Source organism: Sminthopsis crassicaudata, chromosome 6, assembly GCF_048593235.1.
Source record: "Sminthopsis crassicaudata isolate SCR6 chromosome 6, ASM4859323v1, whole genome shotgun sequence".
NCBI lineage: Eukaryota > Metazoa > Chordata > Mammalia > Dasyuromorphia > Dasyuridae > Sminthopsis > Sminthopsis crassicaudata.
The window spans coordinates 149,775,761-149,802,734 of NC_133622.1; the positions used below are offsets into that span (position 1 = coordinate 149,775,761).

The 26,974-nt window shown below is 32.6% G+C and overlaps 1 long non-coding RNA gene across 1 annotated transcript in view; it reads left to right on the plus strand.

Moving 5' to 3' along the window:
• The window catches only part of LOC141547767 (uncharacterized), a 100,648-nt gene that overhangs the window by 68,098 nt on the left and 5,576 nt on the right, over positions 1 to 26,974 (plus strand). The window contains exon 2 of the long non-coding RNA XR_012483618.1: positions 13,028 to 13,111. This is a non-coding gene — a long non-coding RNA (uncharacterized LOC141547767). The remainder of the gene's footprint in view (positions 1 to 13,027; positions 13,112 to 26,974) is intronic.

Below are 26,974 nucleotides of genomic sequence, written 5' to 3' on the forward strand. Positions count from 1 at the left end.
TTAAATAACTTGCCCATCAATAACAAAAATAACTGCTGACATTTTAAAAATGTTTTAAGATTTGCAAGATGCTTTACCAATATTGCTTCAGCTAATCTTCACAACAACCTCTTTAGGTTGATGCTATTATTTATTGCTGTCCCTACTTCAAATATGATGAAACTAAGGATGAACTTGTAAGTGATTTGCTCAGGCTAACCTAGCTTTAAATATCTCAAGTAGGAATTTCAGGCAGAACTGAGATTCAATCTCAAGTACTAGAGATTCAATATTCTGCTTCTATAGGAAAGGAGAAAAGATATGTGGGACACAATGTATCTAGGAAGAATATTTGAGAAAATCTACACCAGTGGGTCAAGGAATAAAAATGTAGAATTGTCACATAAAATTCATTTTCCCTGCTAGCAATATTGTTTACTTTTCAAAAATGTTGCATATTGGCATATCTCCATTAATTAGTGGAATGATAATCTTCCCACATGTGTTCTAACTTTTAATATCAGTTTTCTACCTTAATTTCTGCTTTTCTGGATTTTTTTTTCTTATCTGCTGTGATTTGTTTTTCTTTCCAGAAAGTCCTTGATCTCTATGTTGTTCAACTTTAGAGCCTAAATGGAAATACAAATTGCAACTTGGTCTCTATCAGTGGAGCACCCTCAAGGCAAGTGATATTTGATATTTGGAGTAAAATAAATGCCATCTCTGGGATAAATATTCATGAATTAAATTAGACCAAGTGAGAGTGTAGAATTTTATACTGTAAGATAAAAGTTCAATGAATGGATGAATATTTAGAGTCTCTCTGAGTCTCTTTTTCCATTATTATTATTAATTAGTTTTCTTAGCTATTTCCCAATTATAGTAACACATTTTACAATCATCTTTAAAATGTTGTACTGCAAATTCTCTCTTTCCCTTATACTCCTTGCCACTTCTTGAGATGGATTATACATGTGAAGTTGTATGTTACCAAAAAATTATAAATACAATAAAATAAAAAAAGCAAAAAAAAAAAGTATGCTTCAATCTACATTCAGAGTTTATCAGGTAAATAACATTTTTTCATCTTAGGACCTTTGGAATTGTCTTAGATCGGTGCCTTGATCAGAGTAATTAAGCCTTTCACAGTTGATCAGATTTCAAACATTGCTGTTACTTTGTACAATATTCTCCTTGTTTTGCTTATTTCATTTTGCATGGTATCAATAATTCTTTTTAAATTTTTCTGAAATTATTTCAATCATTATTTCTTATAGCACAATAGTGTTCCATTGCAATCACATACCACAATTTGTTCAGCCATTCTTCAAATCATAGACATCCCCTCAATTTCTAATTCTTTGCCACTAAAAAAAGATCAGCTATAAATATTTTTGAACAAATAGACCTTTTTTCAATTTTCTTTGATCTCTTTGGAATATAGACATAATCGTGATATTGCTGAGTCAAAGTATATGCAGTTTTATAGCCCTTTGAATATAGTACTAAATTGTTCTCCATAATATTTGAAATAGTTCATAACTCCACCAACAATGCATTAGGGTCCCAATTTTTCCATATCCCTACCAACATTTGTAATTTTCCCTTTTATGTCATAATAGCCAATCTGATACATGTGAGGTAGTATCTTAGATTTCTTGGGGTTTTTTTTTGTTTTTTTTTCTAACTAGGAGTGATTCAGAATATTTTATGTGACTATTTTTAGCTTTGATTTCTTCTGAAAGCTGCCTATTCATATCCTTTGACCATTTCTCAAATGGAAAAGTTGAGAAACTTTTCCATGTATTTGAGAAATGAGGTCTCTTGTAAATTTTTCCTGTTTTCCTTTAAATTCTGGCTTCATTGGTTTTGTTTGTGCAAAACAATTTTAATTTCATATATTCGAAATTATCTATTTTACTTTCCTGTAATTCTCTCAGTCTCTTGTATGACCCAGTCTCCTCCTTGATGCATAGATAAAATAGGAATATATTTTTTCCATTTTCCCTTAATTTATTTAGAGTCTAGAGTTTCAACTTAAGTTTTTTTTTCAAGATTTTTCAACTTCATTGAATACTATGTGCTAAGCTTTTACCTACTGTTGTAAAAACTTTTCTTTGACTGGTTTTGAATATTGACTTAGGTGACAGTTACAATGGTATTCATAGTAGAGGGAGCCTTGCATTGGAGACCACTCAGACAAAAGATAGTAATTAATTTGTGACAACTAGAATCTATTTTTAAGGACAAATAGTGTATCATTTCAATATTATCACTAATTAATAGAAAGAGATCAAGAAAAATAATCACCATAAAAATAATGAGAGCTTAATAGGGAGAATGGCATGTTAATCCATTTGGATCAGAATTTCCAACAAATGATCGGCAGAAATTTCTGGTATATCTAATCACTTACTTGTCTCCTGTTTTCCTTGCCTTTCTACTATGTCTTCTCTTTATGGCACTGGATTTATTTGCTTCTAGAGTTTTTCCTGTTCAGTTGAATGAAACCATGATTTTAGAGTTAGTCGGATTAGATGTCACTCTATAACTTTCAATCATATCACAAGGACCTCTCTACCTGCAAATCTCTCTATATATTCTTACCTGAAATTTTCAGTAATAACAGCTGGTGCCCCCAAATACTGATTTTTTTTAGGTTTTTAATGCTTACAGCTTAAAACAGCATTAATATTTTTGGGGACACTCTGTAAAGTACTTTGTACTTAAAGCACTATGTAATTTTATTTTATAAAGAATTTTATATATGTGGTCATATTTAATTCATACAATTCTGTAAAGTATTATTTTTAATTCATAGTTACAAGGTCAATTCCTATCTTTTTTGACACAGTTACCAAACCAAAAAAAAAAAAATTAGAATTTAGAATGTTACATAAGGCCCCAGAAGCATCAAGAACCTACTGTGCTTTAGAGAAAATGGAACCTTCCCTGCCCTCAAGAGCTGTGCATACCAAAAAGACAAAGTAAATGTATGGGGGGGGGGAAGGGGAACTAGCAGCTGTAAAAAGCTTCATGTGTATTTCAGTTGACTCTTGAAGGGAAATTAGATTTCTTAGAGTCTGAATTGAGAAAGAAATGTGTTTCACATATTGAGGTTTTTCTCTGAAAAGGTACAAAGATGGGGAATGGAATTGTGTATATAAGGACTAAATAAACAACTAGATTACATGGAGTGTTGTATATGAAATGGAATAATATGTAAGTAAACTGGAGAATGAAGATATGGCCGGGAAGTGAAATATTTTAGTTGCTAACAAAGTGCCGTTGTATTTTCTCATAGAGACACTCAGGAACCTCTGGATATTAAAAATTAGGGGAGATAAATGGTCAGAAAATACATCTGAGAAGGGGAGGATGGATTGGAATTAAGGCAGGAAGACTAATTAAGAAGTAATTACAAAAGTCCAGGTGAAAAAGGCTGCTCTGAGTCATTCATTCAGTCAATTATGGATCATTCTAAAGTACCTACTATGTGCTAAGATATCACCAAATCTGTATACCTTGGTGCCTAGAAAAAAATGGTTGTAATCAATCTCATGTTATTGTTCTTTGTTGTTGTTGTTCAGTCATGGCTGACTCTTTGAGATCTTATTTGGGGGTTTTCTTGACAATGATAGTGAATGAATTTGCCATTCCCTTCTCCAGCTTATTTTGTAGGTGAGAAACTGAGGCGAACAGGAAAAAGTGGCTTGTCCTAGGTCATTCAGCTAGTGTCTGTTGTAAGTTCAAATTTGAACTCATGAAAAGGAGTCTTCCTGAATCCAAATCCAGTGCTCTTTCCACTGTGCTGTTTAGCTGCCTCATTGTTTTGCTGAATAGAATTTTCATTAATATTTGAATCACATATGATATATTATAATATAATGAATCTTAGGAATCGCTCCATATTTTTTTTCTTCTTTAAATAATATTATAGGATTATTGAAAAAGAGATGGAAAAGAGTTGGAGGGATGAAAAGTGATCACTATCAGAGTGAGAAAGATAAATTACAGGAAATATTTTGAATATTTGTTTCAAAATTTTTTGATATGGTACTAATAGTTGCAGAACCCAGTATTCAGAAATTTATCTCCATAGTATCTTCCCTGACTATCTTTCCCAGCATGAGGCAGTGATTAGAAAAGTGGAAACCTTTGAAATTTGCATGTCAGAAAACTGAGACATGTATATCAAGAAAAGGAGTTTCAGCCCCTAATGATATGAAATTTAGTTCTTCTATTTCAAAAAATATATTATAGATCCACATTAGAAAGCTTCTAAGGAAAAGACTTATGTTCCTCTTGCAAAAAAGCATGTAAAATGTGGACAAGCCCTATGTAGTAGAAGCAGCATCTATCCTTAATCTCCTTGCTATCTAGGGCAGTAAGTTTTCTTTCATGGCTAAATGTTTCATGGCAACACATGGTTGCTACCACATAGGTTAGGTTTTTAAAACACATCACACACACACACACACACACACACACACACACACATACACACAGGGAACTCATCCTTGAGACTTAAAAAAAATCTAAAGAAGAAAGGCTTAAATCGTTCAGTGTAATTTTATAAAAACTTAACGTATAAAACCCCAGTGTTCAAACAGATTGAGGCTTTTTAGGAGTAATAGACTTCCAGTTACTGTGTGAATCAACACACCCTTCTGATTATGTGAACCATTCCTCATTGTTTGCATCATGATTAACTCAGATTGAAAGTAAATAGCAATCATTGGCCCCAAACCCTGAGAGTCTTCTTACCAGATTTATTTATTTATTTAGGTGTTTTTGTTTTTGTTTTGTTTTTTTAACTAGGTGAAAGAAAAAAACCTCAGTTGCTACCTAGTTTTAATTATTGAATGGGTGTCCTCTCAGTCAAACTCAGACTTGTTGAAGACCTTAGTTTAAAAAAGACAAGATCACCCACTGCATTCAGGCCATCTTCAGTTGTCCTGTTGATATCTGGCCACTAGAACCAGATAGCTCCAGAGGAGAAAGTGAGGAAGGTGACCTTGTACAGCCCTCCCTCACAAATCCAATTCATGTCAGGGCATTATATCCCTGATATCATGATCCTCTTCAAGGACAAACAACAGTAAATATAGATATGAGTGGAGATTATAAACCCATGCAAACTAAAATTATGTTTCATTAAAAATCCTTTCCATAAAATTACTAAGTATATGTCTTTTTGTGAAAGGTTAAACAGCCTACATGTGCTGAGCCTGAACCACTGGGCTGGTCTGAATCAGAATTGACCCAGAACAAACCTTTCAATATTGAGTCAATGTAATTTCCTGGACTGAACTGAATGAGACTTAACTCAGAACAAATATTCTGATATAGCCTGGATTGTTTCAGATTGACTTTGTGATTGAATGCATGGTAAAAGGTAATTCAGAGGAAGGGGTGGTTGGTGGTCTGGATGGTTGGGTGGCCTGATACTATTGGAGCCCTGATGCTATTATATTTCTGGTCAAATACAGTGAGTCATCAAAATGCAGCAAAGATTCTCCAGAATTAATGGACTTTTAATAGTTATCAGCAAGAATATAAGTACCAGCAAGATGGTATTCTTTGGATGCAACTGATGACCTCAAATATTCTATATTACTATCAGAAGGAAAATGACAGCAAACTGTCTGTTGGCATTTATTTAAGAACTTGATGGCAAAAAGAATAGCACAGAAAAGGGTAGGTACTGACCAGTCATGAGTAACAAGTTTAATCTTTCACACTGGCAAATGTGTGGAACAGTGCTGAAATCAGGGTTATAAAGAAAGAGGAAGTAAAAAAAAGGACAGGAACTGGAAAATTTTCTTATGATGTCCATATCATTATCTCCTCCATAAGAATGACTGCCTTTACAAGGGATGAAAAAAAAAAACACCTTTCATAGTTTCATCAACAATGAACCTGTTTTCCTGTAGCTCTCCATTTATCAATTTAATTCTGTTTTTGTCATATGTGAGACAGAACTTCATAATTGTTTTAATTTTCATTACTTTGTTTTTCTACTGATTATTGATAACTTGGAAATATTAAAAATATGCCTATCCATATCTTTTGATATTTTATCGATTGGGAAATGACTTTTATTTTTATAAATTTGAATCAATTTTAAAAGTATCTCAGATACTTATGGGACAATAACTAGTAAGGCAAACAAATTTCCTTTCCCCATCCAAGTTCACCTTTTATCAGCAATGTATTTTTTCTAGTTAGCTCAAATCTCAAAAGTAGATGCAAAATTTATCTTTTTTAAAATACTTCTTTCATATACTCTCCTCATTTTATTTACAAAATCATTTAAAAAAATTTAAATTTTGGCTTCCAGAAATTCTGGTTAAATTTATGTTCTTATTGTGTTTTGCTTTGAGGCTTTATTTCAAAACAATTTAATCATTTTCTTCTCAATTTGTGTCTTGGATGTCCCTTTCATCGTAATGCCTCTTTATCGGGAAGTTCTTTTGTGTATGTAAGGACTGGGTTCTTAAGATTTCTAAAGGCATATCTGGGCCTTGATTAGTTCTATTTTGTATTCTTCTGGCTCTTACTATTGGTATTACTGTCTATGTTCCCCAGTGAAGCTCTAGATGGAGAACTATAAGCTTACTGGGCTTCCAAAATTTTCTGCTCCAGAGCAAAGTCAAACTTTTGCCATCCTAGTTTGAGTTTTGCAAGTTTTTGACCCAGTTGGAATCTAAGCAGCAAATTGTGGGCTTGTTCTTGGATAGGATGCCAGTTGATTGTTCCTAGACCCAACCACTATCACCAAGTTGGAATGTTCAGAAGGCTCAATAGGACAGATTTCAGGTTTCTGTTTGATCTAAATTCCCTGCCCTGGTTATTCCACTGAAGGGTTTAGAATGACCTTGGAGATGGAGTTAAGAATAATTTCAGATTCCAGGGTCAGAGTTACACAATTGCTTTGTGCTTCTGTTCCTGCTTCTAATCTAGTATATACCCTGGTACAGCAACATAAGGTGTAGATTCCTTCCTGATCACAAGATCTGAAACCTGTAGAATATTGCTGATGGCTGCTACCATTTGGGATCTGTTATTACTTTTTGTACTTTGTTAGGTCTTCTATTTGTGATCCAGAATCTTTTCTTACCATTGACATTGGCAGGATTCACACTGTGCCTTCTTAATTAGACCCTGTTTCAAATGTCTACAGACCTTTCTGTCTCTCTATGGATTTACTGATCAATACTATGTCTGGCAAGTTTTCTGGATATTTGTGGAAAAATTGTTGGGAATACTGGGCTATATTGTTTCTTTCTGCTTCATTCTCTTGGCTAGTGTACTTAAGTTTTTATATCAAGCCTATCTTTCTTCATGGAAACTTTAGTTTCTCTGATTTATTATAATTTTAAAGAACTGTGTGCACAATTCATTCTTTGTTTGTAAACCTGATACTGTATTCCTCTTGTGCCTGATCATTCAGACAAGTCTCAATTATCTCTGAGAGATTTTTCAAGTATTACTAAAGACAGAATTCAGTTTAATATTAATTGTTCTTTTTCCAATTGATTAATGATGGACAGAATCAGCTACATCCAAAAAAGGAACACTGGGAAATGAGTGTAAACTGTTTTTTTACCTTCTGAATCCAATTCTTCCTGTGCAACAAGAAATTCGGTTTTACACACATATATTGTATCTAGAATATATTGTAATATATTTAACATGTATAAGACTTCCTGCCATCTTGGGGAGGGGATTGGGGGAGGAAGGGAAAAAATCTGAACAGAAGTAAGTACAAGGGATAATGTTGTAAAAAATTACCCAGGCATATGTACTGTCAAAAAAAAAAAGTTATAATTATAAAATAAAATAAAAATTAAATAAAAAAATGATACTTCCCTCTGAAAAAAAATATTAGTTGTTTTTTGACATTCTTATTTCCTATGAATAGGAAATTTTCTAGAAAATAATTTAATAACTTTTATACCCATATTAAGGAAAATAGGAAATGTGAACCAGACATAAAGTAAGAAAAGTGTGTGTGTGTGTGTGTGTGTGTGTGTGTGCGTGTGTGTGGTATGTATAGGGCAGAATAAAATCAAATTCACTCTATTCTTTGAAAAAAATTTATTCCCAGTACTAAATTTTGAAGAATAAGGAAGTTACTTAGGAAATACTGAGGAATTTAAAATGTTTTCTTCAAGAAATTCCAAGGTCTCCATAATGTGCCTTTCATCTTTTTTTTTTAATTTTTTTGCCTGTAACATTGTGAATTCCCAGACATTTAATATTTTTTAATGTCTAAATGCAAAGGCAAATCATGATTGGTTCTTTTGTTCTAGAGGACCAAAATGATATCACTATTTCAAGATACAGCATGTTCAACTGTGGCTGATCAGAATAATGTAAATGTAGAAGGCTCTACCATGAGTCAGGTAGAAATACTTCATGTGAACATTTGACTGAAGATGTATCTAAATTTGCTCAACACATTTTTTTTATTACAATTTGCTTTGCTCATAGAGAACAGTGCCTTCTTTGATTAGAGCACATTTTCCCAGAGTCTTCCATAATATGCAATTTCAAAATTTTTCAGAGAGATCTTAAGAATGTCCTTGTGTCACTTATGATATCCATGTGAGTGATTATCTTGTGTGAGTTCTCTGTAAAAGTCTTTTAGGTAAACATACATTTGGTAATTGAACAATGTATTCACCCATTGGAGCTGTGCTTCCTTCGGTAAAGTTCGATTGCCTGCAGTTTCTGTCAAATGATATTGTCTTTTCAATTATTTGTACTACTGTTTCTCTCCATTAATACAGATGGTTCTGTGGTGACTGAACATAATACATGACTTGTTAATACAAGTGAGGAGGAAAAGCACTTTAATGCTGGATTATTTATTCATTGGAGCTTTAAAAGGGGTCATTTGTCCTGGGCCACAACCTAATAGAGGGGAATTGTTTCTTTACTGTCTCATTATGGCAACCAAGCCCTGGTACTTAGTGGAAAATGATTATTGTACAAACTGAAAAAGAGGCGAATAATTCCCACTGCTTTGGAGATTAAAGTTTGACGCTTAGATTTTTCGGTTTGTGATGGAGTGAGTTTCAGTAACAATAAGGAAGTGTTGGCAATTATTCATGTCAGAGCCTCTAAATTTTGTAAGAAAAATTAAACAAAAGCAAAAAATGAAAACCAAGGACATTATATCATACTGTTATACTACACAACACAATTCTAAGAAATTTCAGGAAAAAATTAAAGAAAAATAAAATTTAATGTAGGGATGAGGGAGAAGCAAGGGCACAGTGCTATATAAGAAGAAAAGGGCCACTGAAAAATGATTCCATAGTAAAAGAGGAAAAAAAAGTAGGAAGAGGAGAGAAAAGCAAAAGGAGTAGGAAGAGAAGGGAGGAAAAAAGAGGACAGAAGAGGGGAAAAGAGGAAAGTATAAGAAATGAGGCAATGAAAATAAGGAATGAGAAAAGAGATGGAGAAAGGAAAATAGAGAGGATGTTATTGGCTAAAAAAATTTTGCAAGAGATTTGTATATATATATATATATATATATATACATATATATTATATATATAATATATGTCTATACAAAAAACTCAAACAAAACTGAACCTAAATAAAGCAATATTCCCTAAGTATGCAAATGAAAAAAAAAATAATTCTGAAAAAATATATAAATAAAAAAAATCAGAATCATATGTTGGAAAAGAAACATTCTGAAAATAACATAAATTATTAAAAAATTAAGAGCATAAAAATCAAAATCACATTACTTTGATGCATATTGCAGAAAATGTCCCCAAATACAATAACACAAACTGCAACTTCATACATATTGTAATGGTAGTTATTCTTACAGCCTCTCTGAGGCTGGGGTTAAGTGATTTGCCCAGGGTCACACAGCTAGGAAGTGTTAAGTGTCTGAGACCAGGTTTGAACTAGGGCCCTCCTGAATTCAAGGCTAGTGCTCTATCCACTGCGCCACCTAGCTGCCCCCATATTGTAATGCTAGTAAAACAGAATATATTTAAAATTAATGGGGCAGGTAGGTTGTGCAGTGGTTAGACTACCAGCTCTGAAGTCAGGAGGACCTGAGTTCAAATATGACCTCAAACACTAAATACTTCCTAGCTATGTGACCTTGGGCAAGTCACTTAAACCCAATTGCCTTATCCAAATTAAATAAAATTAACCACTACAAACTGTAACTTTTTTCTCTCAAATGTCAATAAACCTTTGATATGAGAGAGCTTATTTATTTGAAAATTAAACAAAAAAGTGTAAAATTTTTTTTTGAAATAATGTATATCTTTTATAAAATATACATTTGGCCCATATGATCTTTTGCAGTTAAATAAGGATGAATTATTTTAGTAATTTAAAAATAAGTACACCATCATAATAAAGCAAATTTGTGCCCCCAAATCCTAAATTGCAACTTTATTAATAAAAGAATGAATTTTTAAATATTTAATTTAAGAAAGTTGCAACTATACAATAAAAAGATAAAATTGAATTGTCATGCTGCTAAAACAGACACAAATATTCATAGATTATGTTATACTAGGAAATGTTTAGTTCATAGCACACATTTGCAAATTATTACTCAAAATTCTATGTTCATTGAGCATGCAATATAAATTTATGGATATATAATACCTATAAATATTTTTGCTAAGAATTAAATTAAAATTTAATGATATTCTGATTTTAGATAATAGTTCTTTCGTTGATTATTTCATATCAATAATGATTTAGAAATTTTTTTCATAGATAGTTTGATTGTTTCTTCTGAAACCTGCCTGTTCACATCCTTTAACTATTTATCAATTGGGGAATGACCTGTATTCCCCAAAAAACTGGTTGAGTTCTCTAAATATTTGAGAAGAAAGGCCTTAACAGGGAAGTTTGTTGTAATTTTTTTCACATTTGTGATGATTATCTATTTTCTCTATCATATATAATTTATCTTACTCCCTCCTTTCATCTTATCCAACCTCAAAAATATTTTGTTTCTGATTACTGCCTCCCCAAATCTGCTTTCCTTTTCTAGCCATCCACTCCACCTCCCTTTCTGTTTTTTGGTAGGGAAATATAGAATTTTTATACCCAATTGACTATGTATGCAGTTCCCTCTTTAAGCCAGTTCCCATAATAATAAAGTTAAGTCTTGTCTACTTCTTCACTTCCCCTCTACTGTTAAAGTTCTTTTGTGCCTTTTTAAAATGGGGTAATTTACCACATTTTACCTCTCCTTTTCCTTTTCTTCCAATTCATTCCTTTTTCTCACTTCTTAATTTCATTTTTTTAAAGATACTATTCCATATTTCAATATATTTTATCCTTAATTGTATCTTCTTTCTAGGTATACTCCTAACAGCTTTAATAATGAAAAAAGTTCTTAAGAGTTACAAATGTCCTCTTTCCATATAGTAATGGCAACTATTTAATTTCATTGAATTTTAGGATTTCTCTTCCCTATTTACATTTTTATGTTTTTCTTGAGTCTTCTGTTTGAATGGCAATTTAAAAAAATTCAGTTCTGTTATTTTCATCAGAAATGTTTGAAAATCCTCTATTTAATTGAATATCCTTTTTTTTTTCCTGAAGAATTATGCCGATTTTTGCTAGGTAGGAAATTCTTGATTGCAATTCCAGCTTCTCTGACCTCTGGAACATCATATTTCAATCCTTCTGATGTCTTAATGTATAATTTTAAAATTAAATTAAAGCCTTTAATGTTTAAAGTCACTAAAACTTGTGTTATCCTGACCATCACTCCACAATATTTGAAATGTTTCTTTCTGGTCTTTTGCAATCTTTTCCCTTTGACCTCATTTTATTTTATTTTATTTTAATTTAATTTAATTTTTATTTTTATTTAAATTTAAATTTAATTTAATTTAATTTTATTCTATTCTATTTTATTTTATTTTATTTTATTCTATTCTATTCTATTCTATTTTATTTTATTTTATATTTTATTTTATTTTACTACTTCCAGACTTCATTTTGGGAGTTTATAAATTTTTTTCCTTTAAGATAGTATAATCTACAGGGAGGTATGACCACTGCTGTTTTGGCCTGTGCTCTGGTTGGTGAGTGATCACAAGCCCTTTCCACCCTCTCCTCTCCTCGTCCCCCCCTCCTCCCCCTGCATTGTAACTGTGACCAGGGTCCCCTGTTCCTTTGTGCTTCCAAGTTCTGGTGTGTTAGTGCTCCTCCTTGCTCTGGGACTGCCACCCTTGGCTGTGACCCAGATCTACATATGAGCAAGGCAACAGAGTCCTGAACCCAGTACCAAGCAAAGGTTCCCTTCTAATCACCATTGATCAGTTGTCCAATTTAATTACTACTCATGAGCTAAAAGTTCTGGAAGCTGCTGTTATTATTGCCACTGATTTATTTACCCCCAGGTCTTGCTTCTGGCTTACTTGGGCCTGATCTGTGCTGAGGTATCCAGTGGTGGCCTGTACTCTATTACCAGGTGATACATACCTTTCCTGATAACTTTCTAAGTTGTTTTGGGGTTGAAAATTGCTTCACCTTGCCTTTTGTGGGTTTTGCTACTCCAAATTTATTTTGTGATGTTAGTCAAAGTTGTTAGGATGGAATTTGATAGAACTCAAGTGAGTCCTTTCTTTTTCTCCACCATATTGGCTCTGCTCCACTCCCATACTAAAGTTTTTTCAGAGAAATTTAAAAAGTGTTCTTGTATTGTTTCTTCTGATCATTTTGTGAGCCTTTGCCTTATAAATTCTACATAATAGAGTATTTTAGGGAAATATGTATTTGGCATTTGGACTACATGGCCCCTTGGATTTGTGCTCTCTTCAATAGACTGTGAATCCTTAGCAGTTCAACTTGTTAGAGGACCTCAGTTTCTGGTACCTTATCTTTCCTGGTAATCTTCAGTATTTTCCTAAAATAGTTCAAGCAGTTCAGTTTTATGGTGCTAATATTCTGTTCAGGTTTCACAAACATACAATGATGAAATCAATACAATTGTTCAATAGATATTTAGTATCTTCTCTCTTACATTATCTTTCAGTGCTTTCCAAACAGTTGGCTGGCTTTGGCAATGCAAATATCAACTTTATTATCTATGTGGATATTCCTAAAAAGTATCCTGCAAGTAAGTGAACTTATTCATACTATTCAAATTTTCTTTATTTACTATGATGAATAGTTCTAAATGTGAATGATGTATCAGTAGGACAAAGAGATAAAAAATTGTTTGCCACATAGTTATACCCATGTCCTCCTTCTAGATCGCTAGCTCTGGTAATTTGTATAAGGTTGTTGTCTTCTTCCCCTCCATACCATCGGCTCTACATAAGATTTCTTTTTTTTTTATTTAATAGTTTTTATTTACCAGATATATGCATTGGGTAATTTTACAACATTGACAATTGCCAAACCTTTTGTTCTAATTTTTCCCCTCCTTACCCCCCCCAGATGGCAGGTTGACCAATGCATGTTAAATATGTTAAAGTATAAATTAAAAACAATATATGTATACATGTCCAGTTATCTACATAAGCTTTCTTAAAGAAAATTTAAAAGCTAAGTCTAATTAATGCATTTTAAAAATATTTATATTACCAGAGTGCATATGTGTGTACACATACAGTATATAGGTATATATATATATATGTATATGCAACAATGAATACATATATAGCATATGTACACATATGTGTGTGTGCCTATGCATTCATATCCTATGTATGTTTGCATGTGTGTTATTAGGAAATAATTATCAGCAGATAGAGTGCTAGACCTGGATTCAGGAAAACCTGAGTTCAAATCTGGCTTCAGATGCTTAGTAGATGTGTGACCTTGGGCAAATCACTTAGCCTATCTGCCTTAATCCCTGGAGAAGGAAATAGCAAATTACTCTAGTAACATTTGCTAAGAAAACCTTATGCAAAGTACGGTCCATGGTGTCATGAAAAGTTCTAAAAGCTAAATAGCAGCATATGATCTTGCTTTAAAATATATATACTTAAAAGAAGGGATACTACTGAGATAGTTTCCATGTCCAAAGAAATGCAGAGATTTCCCACATTTGTTAAAGAAAATGAAAGTCCATTGTCTTTTATTAATATTTTGTTTCCATGAGGGAATAAAATAAATGCCCAATTGAATAAACAATCAACTCTAAGTCCAAACAGAAGACCATGACAAGAGTCTGAAATTGTTGGTGACAATATGTCTGTTATTTCTTATGAATTCTATATCTTCTCATGTAGATCTTCCTGCTCAGCTGTACTAGTACTAAAAAACAGTTTCATATTATCAAACCCTATCTAAGGAATACTTCCCAAAACTTATAGCTCCTCTTTCCCCCTCCTTCTTTAAAAAAGTGCACATTGGGAACCTAGTCCAGTTGCAGCTTCCTGTGGGCTCATGGATGTACACAAAGGACAGTCCTATTTTCCCCACAATTCTTTCTTTTTTCGTCAATAAGGCAAGACTTCACTGTCAGGAAAGGCATTTTTTCCATTTTTTTTCTTCTTAAAATAATGATAGTCTTTTATTTTTCAAAATACATGCAGAGACAGTTTGAAGCATTCACCCTTCCAAAAAACCTTAAGTTCCTATTTTTTTCTCTTACCTCCCCACATCCCCTTTCCCCTAGACAGTCAAGTAATCCAATATAGATTAAACATGTGCAAATCTTCTAAATACACTTTCATATTTATCATAAGAAAAGTCAGATCAAAAAAGGAAAAAACAACAAGCAAACAAACGACAACAACAAAAAAGTTCAAAATATGTTGTTATCCACAATCAGTCCCCATAGTCTTCTCTCTGGATGTAGATGGCTCTCTCCATTACAAAACTATTGCAATTACCCTGAATCACCTCATTGTTGAAAAGAATCAAGACAATCACAGTTGATCATAATATAATTTTATTGTTGCTGTGTACATGTTCTCTTGATTCTATTCACTTCACTTAGCAACAGTTCATTAAGTCTCTGAAGACCTTTCTGAAATTATCTTGCTGCTATTTTTTATAGAAAAATAATATTCTATTACATTCATATATAATAACTTAATCAGCCATTCTCCAACTGATGGACAGTTTCCAGTTCCTTGGAAAGGCATTTTTAAAGGAGTAAAATATATCACTATTTAATAAGTTGCCAGCATGCTGCTCTAAGATTGATCTAGATTTAGGATGGAGATGGAAGACAGCCTAACCACTAGATGTGATAAAAAAACCAAGCACATCTTTTACATCCTTCTACTAGTTTCTTTTTTCAGTTCCTGGGAACCCCCAGGAATCTGGTCTTAATAAAAGTCCATCTTCTTTTTGGTGCAATCATATTTTCTTTTTTTTATCAATACTTCTGAGAAAGATCCAACTATTATAGAAACAAAAATATAGAGTATAATGATAATTGGGCAAGAAGTTTCAAACTTCTTTTTTCTAGTCTCATCACTCTTGTGATATATAGACACAAAATGAAACATATTGTTTTGCAATTTTTTCTTATGCTTATACAGGTAATCAGGGAAAAGGAAGATGGCCAGAAACTGTTTTTCAAACTGAAAATGTTTCCCATTTGGAGTCAATAGGGACTGGGGAGATATAGGCATTCAGTCACTTTGGCCCCTATGCCTTATATTTTGGAGGTTCTGGGCAGATTTACAGTCCTATAGCCATACCTTTTTGTAGGCACAGTGATTTTGTGTGTGTGTGTGTGTGTGTGTGTGTGTGTGTGTGTGTGTGTGTGTGATTCTGGATTACAATCATAAGACCAAATAAAATATATGTATGATAATAGAATACTAGCAAATAGTGATACATAAGCATTCCATGAGCATGATTGTAAAATAATTTAATAATATTACAGAAACTATTAGGTAGACAGCACAACTATCAATATACCCATTTTTGAAAGAGCTTATATAATTAGTGTATATGTATATATGTATATATATACATATATATAATATGACTTATAAGGCTAGTAAATGTCAGAACTGTGATGATAATAATATCAATCATAATAGCTAGCATTAATATAGCACTTTAAGTTTTCATAGAACTTTGTAAATATTACATCATTTAATCCTCAGAACTCCCAGTGGTAGGTGCTATTGTTATCCCCATTTTACAGATGAAGAAATTGGGGGTGGGAAAGGTTATGTGACTTAGTTGAACAGAATCACACAGCTAAGAAGTATCAGAGATAGATTTGAAATTAAGATTTTCCTAACCTCAGACCAATCCCCAATCTACTGTATTACTTAAGTATCTAACTCAAGGCTTTTGGCTTCAAGTTTAGTTTAGTTTTTTCAATAGACTATGCCTACCTTTCTGTTATAATCATGATAATAATTTTCAATTCTATAACAGTTTAATTTGTTCTTACCATAGTAGCTCTGTAAGGTGGATAGTATACATATTATTAAATTAATCTGACAAATTAAAAAGTGATGATCAAAAATCTTGGGGGATTTCTTTATGGTCATATTATTTTTGCCTTTTTCAAAACGACATCTTATGTTTCTTAAAATTTTCACTGCAATATATTTGTTTTGAAATTGTGACAAACTGAAAATACCCAGGAATATGATATCACTTTTGGAAGAGGATACCATTTTAAGAAGAAAAAAACCTTAACAACATAAGAATACATGGAAACTTTAGCCTCTAAATTAAGATGCAAATATCTTGGAGGACAGTGAAAGATTTAGAAAAGCAAGCAGTTGATAGTAAAAAAAAAAAAGAGAAACTATATAGCACCTGTGTTTTGTCAACAAGAACTTGGCAACTAGAGTAGGAAGGACGTGGGAAGTTGAACCCCACCTCCATCCCAAAGAGTAAGTTACTAAAAATGAACTCTCAAGGCCAGATGATATTGCTGCTTTATTAAATAATGAGTTTGAATAATGATCAACCAACTACTGTGTAAAACAAACTGGTAAGCTAGACATAAGACACTGGAAATACTATAAGATAGGAAAAATGTCTTTTTTTTTACTCTTCATGATTTCATTGGTGAGTTTTGAAATATGAAGAATTCTCAATTGATAAAAAATATTCAACTTATGAGTTATTTTTGTATATGGAGGGGAAGTGAAAGATTTGATCCCTGGAAGACAGAAAAATCTCTTCCTAGAATATTTTACTATTTTAAAAGACTATTTTATTTGTAGGAAAATAGAGGAGCAAAATGGATGGTCCATGCTCTCTACTTCAGAATAAAAAATGGGAGATTGATAAAATGGTTTATAGTGCTGAGAATAATTTCCCACAGATGCCATCATCTTTGATATACAAATAATTTACTGTAACTGAATTAGTATAAAAATTATAAAACCTTTGAACTCTATAAAATGTTTTTAGCAGAATGCTTCCAGAGAAGAAGAATTCATTCCTTTGTTTCTTTATATTGAATTAAAATCTAATTTTGTATACTTCCTACCCTTTTACGCCTATAATGTCCAGGCTAGCTCTCTGGAGGTCCTCTGAATGGGTCTTTGGTCTCAGCAGGACATCCATTAAGATAGATAGAGTGTAATTTATTGTCTCCTTCACAGTCTGTCTCCTTTATAGTCTGTATCTGTCATAGTATGACCCAGTCTTGATCTTAATGGAGGAGTGCAGGAAGCAGGAGAGCGACCAGGAGAATGGTCAAAGATGGAAGTCACATTTACAGTCCTCTCAGCCCTTAAATACCTTAGTATGATTACATCATTACATCACACTATGTATGTGTGAGAACCATTATATCACTATATTAAATACTGAGTATATATGTGAATTAGAGAACCATCATCTCATCAATTCCACTGAGTTAATTCCTTCTTGTAAGTATTCTTGTTTCAAGTATACTTCTCAGAGTTCAGCTCTCTACATAGGCCTAGTTCTGTACTGTGTAGCCACACAGAATAGTTTTTCCTGATTCCATAAGTTAGCATTTCAAATATTTGAGGACAGCTTTCAAGTCATGCCTTAGTTAATTCTGCTCAGAAAAACAACAACAACAACAACAACATTCCTGGTTTCTTCAGTTTTTCTTAAATAACATGATTTTTATACTTATCATCATCCTCTCTCTCTTCTTTCTGGACTCTTGTTTATTAGTGTCTCTCTTGAAATATGATGCTCGAAAATGAATACAATAATGCCAGATGAGATGTGATCAGCAGAGTCCATTGGGATTATTATATCACTTGATCTGAACACTAAAATTCTGTTAATAATGACTAAAATTGAATTAGCTTTTAAAATTGGTATTGTTATTGGCTTACGTTGGCATTGTAGTCAACTAAACACCAAGATATTTTTCACATATATTTCTGCCAAGTCAAGTCTCCCCATCTTATATTTGTACAAATGAACAATTAAATCTAGTGGAAAATAACATTTATTTGAAATTCTGAATCAGAATTCTATAGTTATATATAATTTTGTTTCAGTCATTAATTATATTAGCCACCTCCCTGAGACTTGTGTTGTGAGAGACTTTATAAATTTGATTTTATATTCAAGTTATTGATGAACATACTATAAAAGAATAAGAATAAGAACAGAGATCTATAATTACATGCTAAATACCATTAGAAACTTTTCTTTTTTAAAGAAAAGAGTTCTTAATTTAGGGTCCATGAATTTTTTGTTTTTGTTTTTGTTTTGGTAACTATATTTCAATGTAGTTATTTTATTTTGTAATCTGATATATTTTTTTAAATTTAAAAATATTGTTTTGAGGAGGGGTCCATAGGTTTGACCAACAGAAAAGAAAATAATGTTGTTGGCTGACTTTGTTCCATTAACCAAAACTATTTGGATATAGTTATTTGGCCAACTGTGAATGAACCTATATGAATTTAGGAGAAGAAAACAAAGATTTATAAAGAACCAATTATGTGGTAGGCATTGTAATAACTCTTCAGCAAATATCATTTGCTCTCCCTAATAAGTCTATTTATTACAGAGGAAAATGAATGAAACAGAGGATAAATTATTTGCCCGGGATCACATATTTAATAAGTATGTGTAGTTGGTTGGATTTTAACTTTAGGTCTTTCATACTCCAGGCCCAGCACTCTATCTACCACACCATCTAGGTACTCTAATTAAACAATAAACAATCAATAAACATTTATATAGCATCTGTGAATATATAACTAAAAATATCATATACATGTCCAAACAGTTATTTTGCTGTACAAAAAGAATTGGGCTTTGAGATAGTGTACAATTAGTCTGTGAAGGAAATCAAAAATGCAGGCGGACAAAAACAGAGGGATTGGGAATTCTGTGTAGTGGTTCACAGTCATCTCCGAGAGTTCTTTTGCTGGGTGTAGCTGGTTCAGTTTATTACTGCTCTATTGGAACTGATTTGGTTCATCTCATTGTTGAAGAGGACCACACCCATCAGAATTGATCATCATATAGTATTGTTGTTGAAGTATATAATGATCTTCTGGTCCTCATTTCACTCAGCATTAGTTCATGTAAGTCTCTCCAGGCCTTTCTGAAATCATCCTGTTGGTCATTTCTTACAGAACAATAATAAGCCATAATATTCATATACCACAATTTATTCAGCCATTCTCCAATTGATGGGCATCCACTCAGTTTCCAGTTTCTGGCCAAAACAAAGAGGGCTGCCACAAACATTCTTGCACATACAGGTCCCTTGCCCTTCTTTAAAATCTCTTTGGGATATAAGTCCATAGTAACACTGCTAGATCAAAGGGTATGCCCAATTTGATAACTTTTTGAGCATAGTTACAAATCATTCTCCAGAATGGCTGGATGTATTCACAGTTCCACCAACAATGTATCAGTGTCCCAATTTTCCCACATCCCCTCCAACATTCTGCATTATATTTCCCTGTCATTCTAGGCAATCTGAAAGGCATATAGTGGTATCTCAGAGTTGTTTTAATTTGCATTTCTTTGATTAATAATGGCTTGGAGCATCTTTTCATATGGCTAGAAATAGTTTCAATTTCTTCATCTGAAAATTTTCTGTTCATATCCTTTGACCATTTCTCAATTGGAGAATTAGCAAACCATCTTTAAGAAATTCTAGAATGTTGCTGGAGATTGAAATCAGAGTTTCTACAATTTAGCTTCTAGAAACATAATTTTTGCCTTTTTATGAATAAGGGAGAAAATTACCCATGTCTAGGAGTCTTCTGATATTTGTCCTTTGCTCCATCATTTCTCAGAGATTAACAACAATGGCTTTAAGGTAACATCTCTGTTGTTATTATTATTTTGTGTTTAGGAGGTTTTCATGTAATTAATTCAATCCTGGAGCCTTAAACTCATAAAAAAGAAAAAAAAAAGAAAAGAAAAACTCCACTCTATTGAGATACTGGGTTATATAGTGTATAGAAAGCTGATTTTGGAGTTTGGAAGATCTGGGTTCAACTCCTGACCTTTATTTAGAGTGGCTGTGTGATCTTCTCTAAGTCCTTGGAATTCTTAGTTTCCCAAGCAACTGTCCATGTCTCACAGGTTTGCTGAAAAAATAATGGGCTGTATTGGCAGAGGTAGATGTTTTCTATGTTAAGAAAGACACAAATATGATCTTTTCCCAAGTCCTATGTACTTTTAGTATCTCCTTAATTGTAATAGGCTTAATATATTCATTTCCACTATATGATATTTTAGTCTTTCCAGTATTTGAAAAGTGTTATTATGACTTTATAAGAACACACACACACACACACACACACACACACACACACACACACACACACATACTACCAAACCATAATTACCATCCTGCAATTCAACAAACATTTATTAAGTGTATAGTAGTTACTATTCTAGTACTTAGGACACAGAGACAAATATAACACATATCCTGATCTTGGGAAGCTAACAGTAAAAGAAAAGAGGTATTCTACACTGTGGATACAGGAAAGTTTGTGATCTTCAGGGTTTTTTTCCATTATTTTTATGTTCATTATATTATTTCATTGGATATGAAATTCACAGACACTGAACTATTTATGAATGTCTTAAAATATGACTTCCTCAGAAAAATATGAGCTTTAATGAGGATAAAAACTTCAAACTAAACTAATTTCATTCTTATGGTACAATATTAGGTACCAGGGTATGAGAATTTGGGAGTAAGGGGATCTTACTAGAAATCCTTATTGACTAGATTGTTGAACCTTTATCTTTTGGTCTTCTCCAAATGTGTATCTAATAAAAGCCTATTCCCTACTATATATCTATATCTATAGCTAGATAGATATTGATATTGATATAAGGTACAAATACAAAACATTGTATGGGTCTTTGCTTGCTTTGTTCTTGGAGATAGACCGTACCCAATATGGAAACAGACAGGGACAATATCCTTGAAGAATTCAATAAAACCCTAGTCCCTTGACAGCATATTTATCTTTCACCTTTGGCTGCTGCAAACGGATTAATTCTTCCATTCCACAGGCATTCCATTGGCAAGTCATGTTACATATTTGTGATGTGTATACATAGGGGATATTTTAATCCTTTTCTAGCTCTAGCTGGATGATTTCAATATTCTATAATTCCCTATTTGGCAGGAAAAATGTTTAGGAAAATAGAAAGTCATTTGAAAAAAAAGAACTTACAGACATAAGAATAACTTTAGAATGGCACCATATATGATTCAGCATAAGTTTCAAATGGATGCATGATTTTAATATTAAATGTTACACTACCAAAAATTATAAGAAAATTGGATCAGTTGTTTTTCAAAGTTTTTTCTAGGAGATAGTTTGTAAACAAACAACACTATAGAAGGTAAAATACATGTCAATTGCAGGCATTTGAAAGGTTACTATAATCAGGATAAGAAAAATTTTTGGATCCAATATCTTTGATAAAAGTATGATAATTCAGTGTTGGTGAAATTACAAATTGTACCAATCAGTTTACAAAGCAATCAATAATTAAACTAAGAAAGTAATGAAAATGTCCATACCCATTGGCCCAGAGATTTAACTGGTAGGCAAATAATCCATTGAGATCAAAGACATTAATAAAGCTTTAATAAATACCATAATATTCACAGAAGTCCATTTGATGGTAGCAAAGACTGGAAATAATGTATATGCTCATAGATTAAGATTTAAGATATGACTAAAGATATATGTGATACATTTATGTGATGGAATAAACCATTATAAAAAAAGTAATGAATATGAAAAATGCAGAGATGCTTGGAAAGGCAGATATAAAGAAAAAGAAAGGGTTCTTTAAAATTATTTACAAATTAAAATAATAAACTTTTTTTGTTTTTTAAAAAAGAATCTGGGAGAAGATGGAGTAGGTTAATAAATTTCAACCTCTCCAGATTTCCTCTACAAACAGAAAAATTTGCACTTCAGGGAGAAAATCAAGGTGAAAGATCAAGAAGATTTGGGGCAGAACAGGGATCTTTCTGGTACAGTTCACGAAGATCCAATGTAAGACTTCAGGTTGGAATTAAGTCGTGTAAAGTGCAAAAACCTCCAGGCTAGCTCTATAGAAACACCAAGTGGGTAGTCATGAAACTAGATGGGTGTGTCTGGAGTATTAGCAGAAACCACAGAGACCTTCATCTAGCAGACACTTGAGGAGCCTGGGTCTGAGTCTGGAAAGACTGAGAAAACCTTGGCTAATTAGGAATGCCAGGCCCAGCTGTGCTGCAAAGACTCAGTCCTGGATGAGGAGGAACCAGCATACCTGGTAAGTGCAGAAGCAGTAGTGCTGGGAGGCTGCAAGCAATTGCAAAAGTGTGGTGCTTTTGGTTGGGGGGAAAGCTGAAATGAAGGCAGAGGCACCAGCCCTCACACCCTGATTAGGTTTGCTTACACTAATACTTATCATTTTAAACAAATGAACTGGCAAAGAAGAAAGAACCTAACCATAGAAAAATTTACTATAGGAAAAGGGAAGATCAGGGATTATCTTCAGAAGAGGACACTGAAGTAAAAAGAGATTTTTTTACCCCAAAGTAATAATGTAATGGCAAATGACTCCCTGTCCAGAAAGAATGTATAGAAGAACTCAAAATAGAATTTAAAAATCAAATGAGAAACATTGAGAAAAAAATTAAATAAAAATAAATAATTAAAAACAAAAATTAAAAAAATCCCCAAACACCAGAATCTTAAAGATAAAACTAACCCTTTGAAAATTAGAATTGGGTAAGGGGGAGTTAGTGAAGGTATAAGAGACCAAGAAATAACAAAACCTAATATAAAGAATGAAAAAATAGAGCAATGTGAAACATCTTTTTAAAAATTTATTTATTTATTTATTTTATAATTATAATTTTTTATTGACAGTACATATGCATGGGTAATTTTTTTTTTTTTTTAACAATCTTTTCTCTTGCACTCACTTCTGTTCTGATTTTTTCCTTCCCTCCCTCCATCCCCTCCCCTAGATGGCAGGCAGTCTTATACATATCAAATATGTTATAGTATGTCCTAGATACAATATATGTGTGCAGAACTGAATTTCTTGTTATACAGGAAGAATTGGATTCAGAAGGTAAAAATAACCTGGGAAGAAAAACAAAAAATGCAAATAGTTTACACTTATTCCCAGTGTTCCTTCTCTGGGTGTAGATGATTCTGTCCATCACTGATCAATTGGAATTGAATTAGCTCTTCTCTATGTTGAAGATATCCACTTCCATCAGAATACATCCTCATACAGTATTGTTGTTGAAAGTGTATAATGATCACCTGGTTCTGCTCATTTTACTTAGCATCAGTTCATGTAAGTTTCTCCAAGCCTCTCTGTATTCATCCTGCTGGTCATTTCTTACAGAACAATAATATTCCATAACATTCATATACCACAATTTACCCAACTATTCTCCAATTGATGGGCATCCATTCATTTTCTAGTTTCTAGCCCCTACAAAAAGGGCTGCCACAAACATTTTGCCACATACAGGTCCCTTTCCCTTCTTTAGTATTTCTTTGGGATATAAGCCCAGTAGTAGCACTGCTGGATCAAAGGGTATGCACATTTTGATAACTTTTTGGGCATAATTCCAGCTTTCTCTCCAGAATGGTTGGATTCGTTCACAACTCCACCAACAATGCATCAATGTCCCAGTTGTGAAACATCTTTTAAGAAAAATAACAGATCTGAACAACTGATCAACAGGAGAAAATATAAGAATAATTGGTCTTTCTGAAAACTGTGACCAAAAAAAAAATGAACTTGATACAATAATGCAAGAAATAATCCACGAAAATTGTCTTCATGAGGGAAAAGTAGAAATAGAAAATATCCACTGATCACCACTTCAAAGAAATCCTTTGTGGAGAACACATAGGAATATTTTTTGTCAAATTTTGAAACCCCCAGATCAAAGAGAAAAATTTGTGAGAAACAAGAAAAAGGCAATTAAAATATGTTGGAGCTACAACTAGAATTATACAGGATTTATCAGTAGCTACAATAAAAGACAACAAGTCCTGGAATCATATATGCGAGGAGTCAAAAGAACTAGACCTGAGGCCAAAATATCATAGCTAGTAAAATTATTTATAGTATTCAATGAAAAAAAAAAAAAAAAAAAGGACATTCAATAACTTTAAATCAACCAAACCAGAACTCGGTAGAAAACAACATCTAAGTGCCAATATCCAAGATTCATATTGAGGAACTTAATGTGTACAAATTGTTTATGTTTTCTACATGAAAATGTATACTACATATTTATGATTGACAGCAGGAATTAACCCAAAAGAAAGATTCATACAAATGAGGTACAGAGGAAGAATAGACACAAAGGCATTAGAAGGGGGAGGAGGGCTCAAAGTTCTGAAAACCAATTCACATCGGGAATGGGTTAAATATGCAACATTACACATATACCATGAATGATATAATACTCCCAGAAGTCTACAAAGAAATAAAAGAGGAAGGAAATGTAGAGGAGGGATGCAAAGTTGGGGAAGAAGATAAGAGAGAAATCCATGGGTGGGGAGAGATTAAGGAACAGCAAAGCAAGTTAAGAAGCACAATTAAAGTAGAAGACTTAGCAAATAGGAAAGAAAAGATGTACATAAACACTGTGCCATAGATCAGGAATTGAATTTATTAGAAAAAATTATGGCTAGCAGTCATTAAACTTGGACATAATCAAGTTTGAAGATTCAATTAAGAAAGACATTTTCATTATATGTCAGCCATCCTAATGTTGTTTTAGATGCATGTTTACATATGGATAAATGCATGTATATATTTATTTATATATATACATATATGTTTTAGTAGCTTTGGGAGATTACAGAGAAAGAAGGGGTTGGAGTGAGAGGAGAGCAGAAAGAACAAAGTAAAAAAAAGTTCACAGCAGAGAACAAAATAACCTACACTGAAGCAAAGAAAAGATGGACACTCATGAATATGATTTCTTTTACTATTATATATTTTTTCTTGAACTAGAAATTCGTTGTTATATTTTTAAATCCTCTCTGATATTCTGCTTGGGTTATTACAATATTCTGCTTTGTTTTTGTTTTTGTTTTTGTTTTTTTTTCTTTTCTGCCTCTATATTCTATTAAATTAAAAAATATAAACAAAATAAAAAGAGATGAGAGAAAAAATAATTTAATGATCCATTTATTGGACTTGCACACATACATGCACATACAAAAATGCATATATGATCTGTTTATTTTCCCCAAAGTTTTTACACATTTAAAGCTCTTAGAGAATATATTCTTTGTTATTTCCAATAAACCCAGTGGTTAAAGATTAAACTTGTCATCCTTTCTTCTTCTCTGTCTTCACATCTATATCTCTTTTGAAAGGATTTTCTTCTGAGTAAACTCATTCAGGGGAATATCATTATTACATGAAGGAAATAATGGAAAATGCTCTGCATCTTGAACTCAGATCTGGTCTCATCGTTTACCTTTTTTATTCATTACCTACCCTTCTTGATACTAACACATATTCCCCTTATTCCTTGGTATTCTTGTGCAACTATCTTCAGACCATATATTACTTGATTTTTAAGACTCCTTTTTTCCATAGTCAGAAATATGACTCCAAATTAAAACAAACAAACAAACCAACCTGTCTTTCTGAAGTGTGCTACTCCACCATCTAAAAGAGTGAGATCTCTTTCTAACTTACTCTCCTTTCTGTGGAACCATTTTGATTAACATTTTTCATCTCTGTCATGTAGGCCTCATTCCTGCTTCATTTGTGACCTGTTCTTTTATTCCTACTCTTTCAGCATTACCAAGGGGGCTGGAGAAATTGGTCATTTTCTACAATATGTCATATCATAACCAGTCTTCTATTTTTCACTTGGATTTTTCATAAATGAAAAATAATTCTGTTCTATTAAGGTTGGTTTTTCTTGAACTGTGAAATAGTATAAATAGTATTCTTTCCCTTTTGTAGTTCACAATATTTCTTGTTTTTTGTTATAATTAAATGTTTGATTATTTTTCTCAGTGAATTAAATTTGGAGTATTTCAGTTTTGCTTTATATATTTCTTAAATGTGTATTTTGCTATTTGCTTCTGATATTTCTGGATCAGTTTCCTGTATGATTTTTTTAAAGACAGATTTCCATTGCTTGAAGATGTTTTCAATTTTTCTCATTATAACATCTACAATTACTCTAAATTTAGTGCATTTTTTATAATTTTGATGTTGCTGGGGTGAAAGAATTATACTGGGCTATTGTTATATTTCAAATCATATCGTAATTAAATGTTAAGATCATAGAAGCAAGAACAGGTAATAGGACTATCATATAAGAATAATTTTAATTATTCTAAAGCTTAAAATTGGCTGACGCTGGCCAATAAAGTTGACACATACTAGATGGATAATCTTGGGCAAGCCACTTAAACCCTTAGTGCTCTAGGCAACTCTCTGAATTCCTGAGTTGCAGAGAAAGTACCAATATTTTTTTTTGTAATGTATTTCTTCATCTGGAAGTTGCTTAATTCAATATAATCTTAGGATCTGGAACCATCATAATAGATAG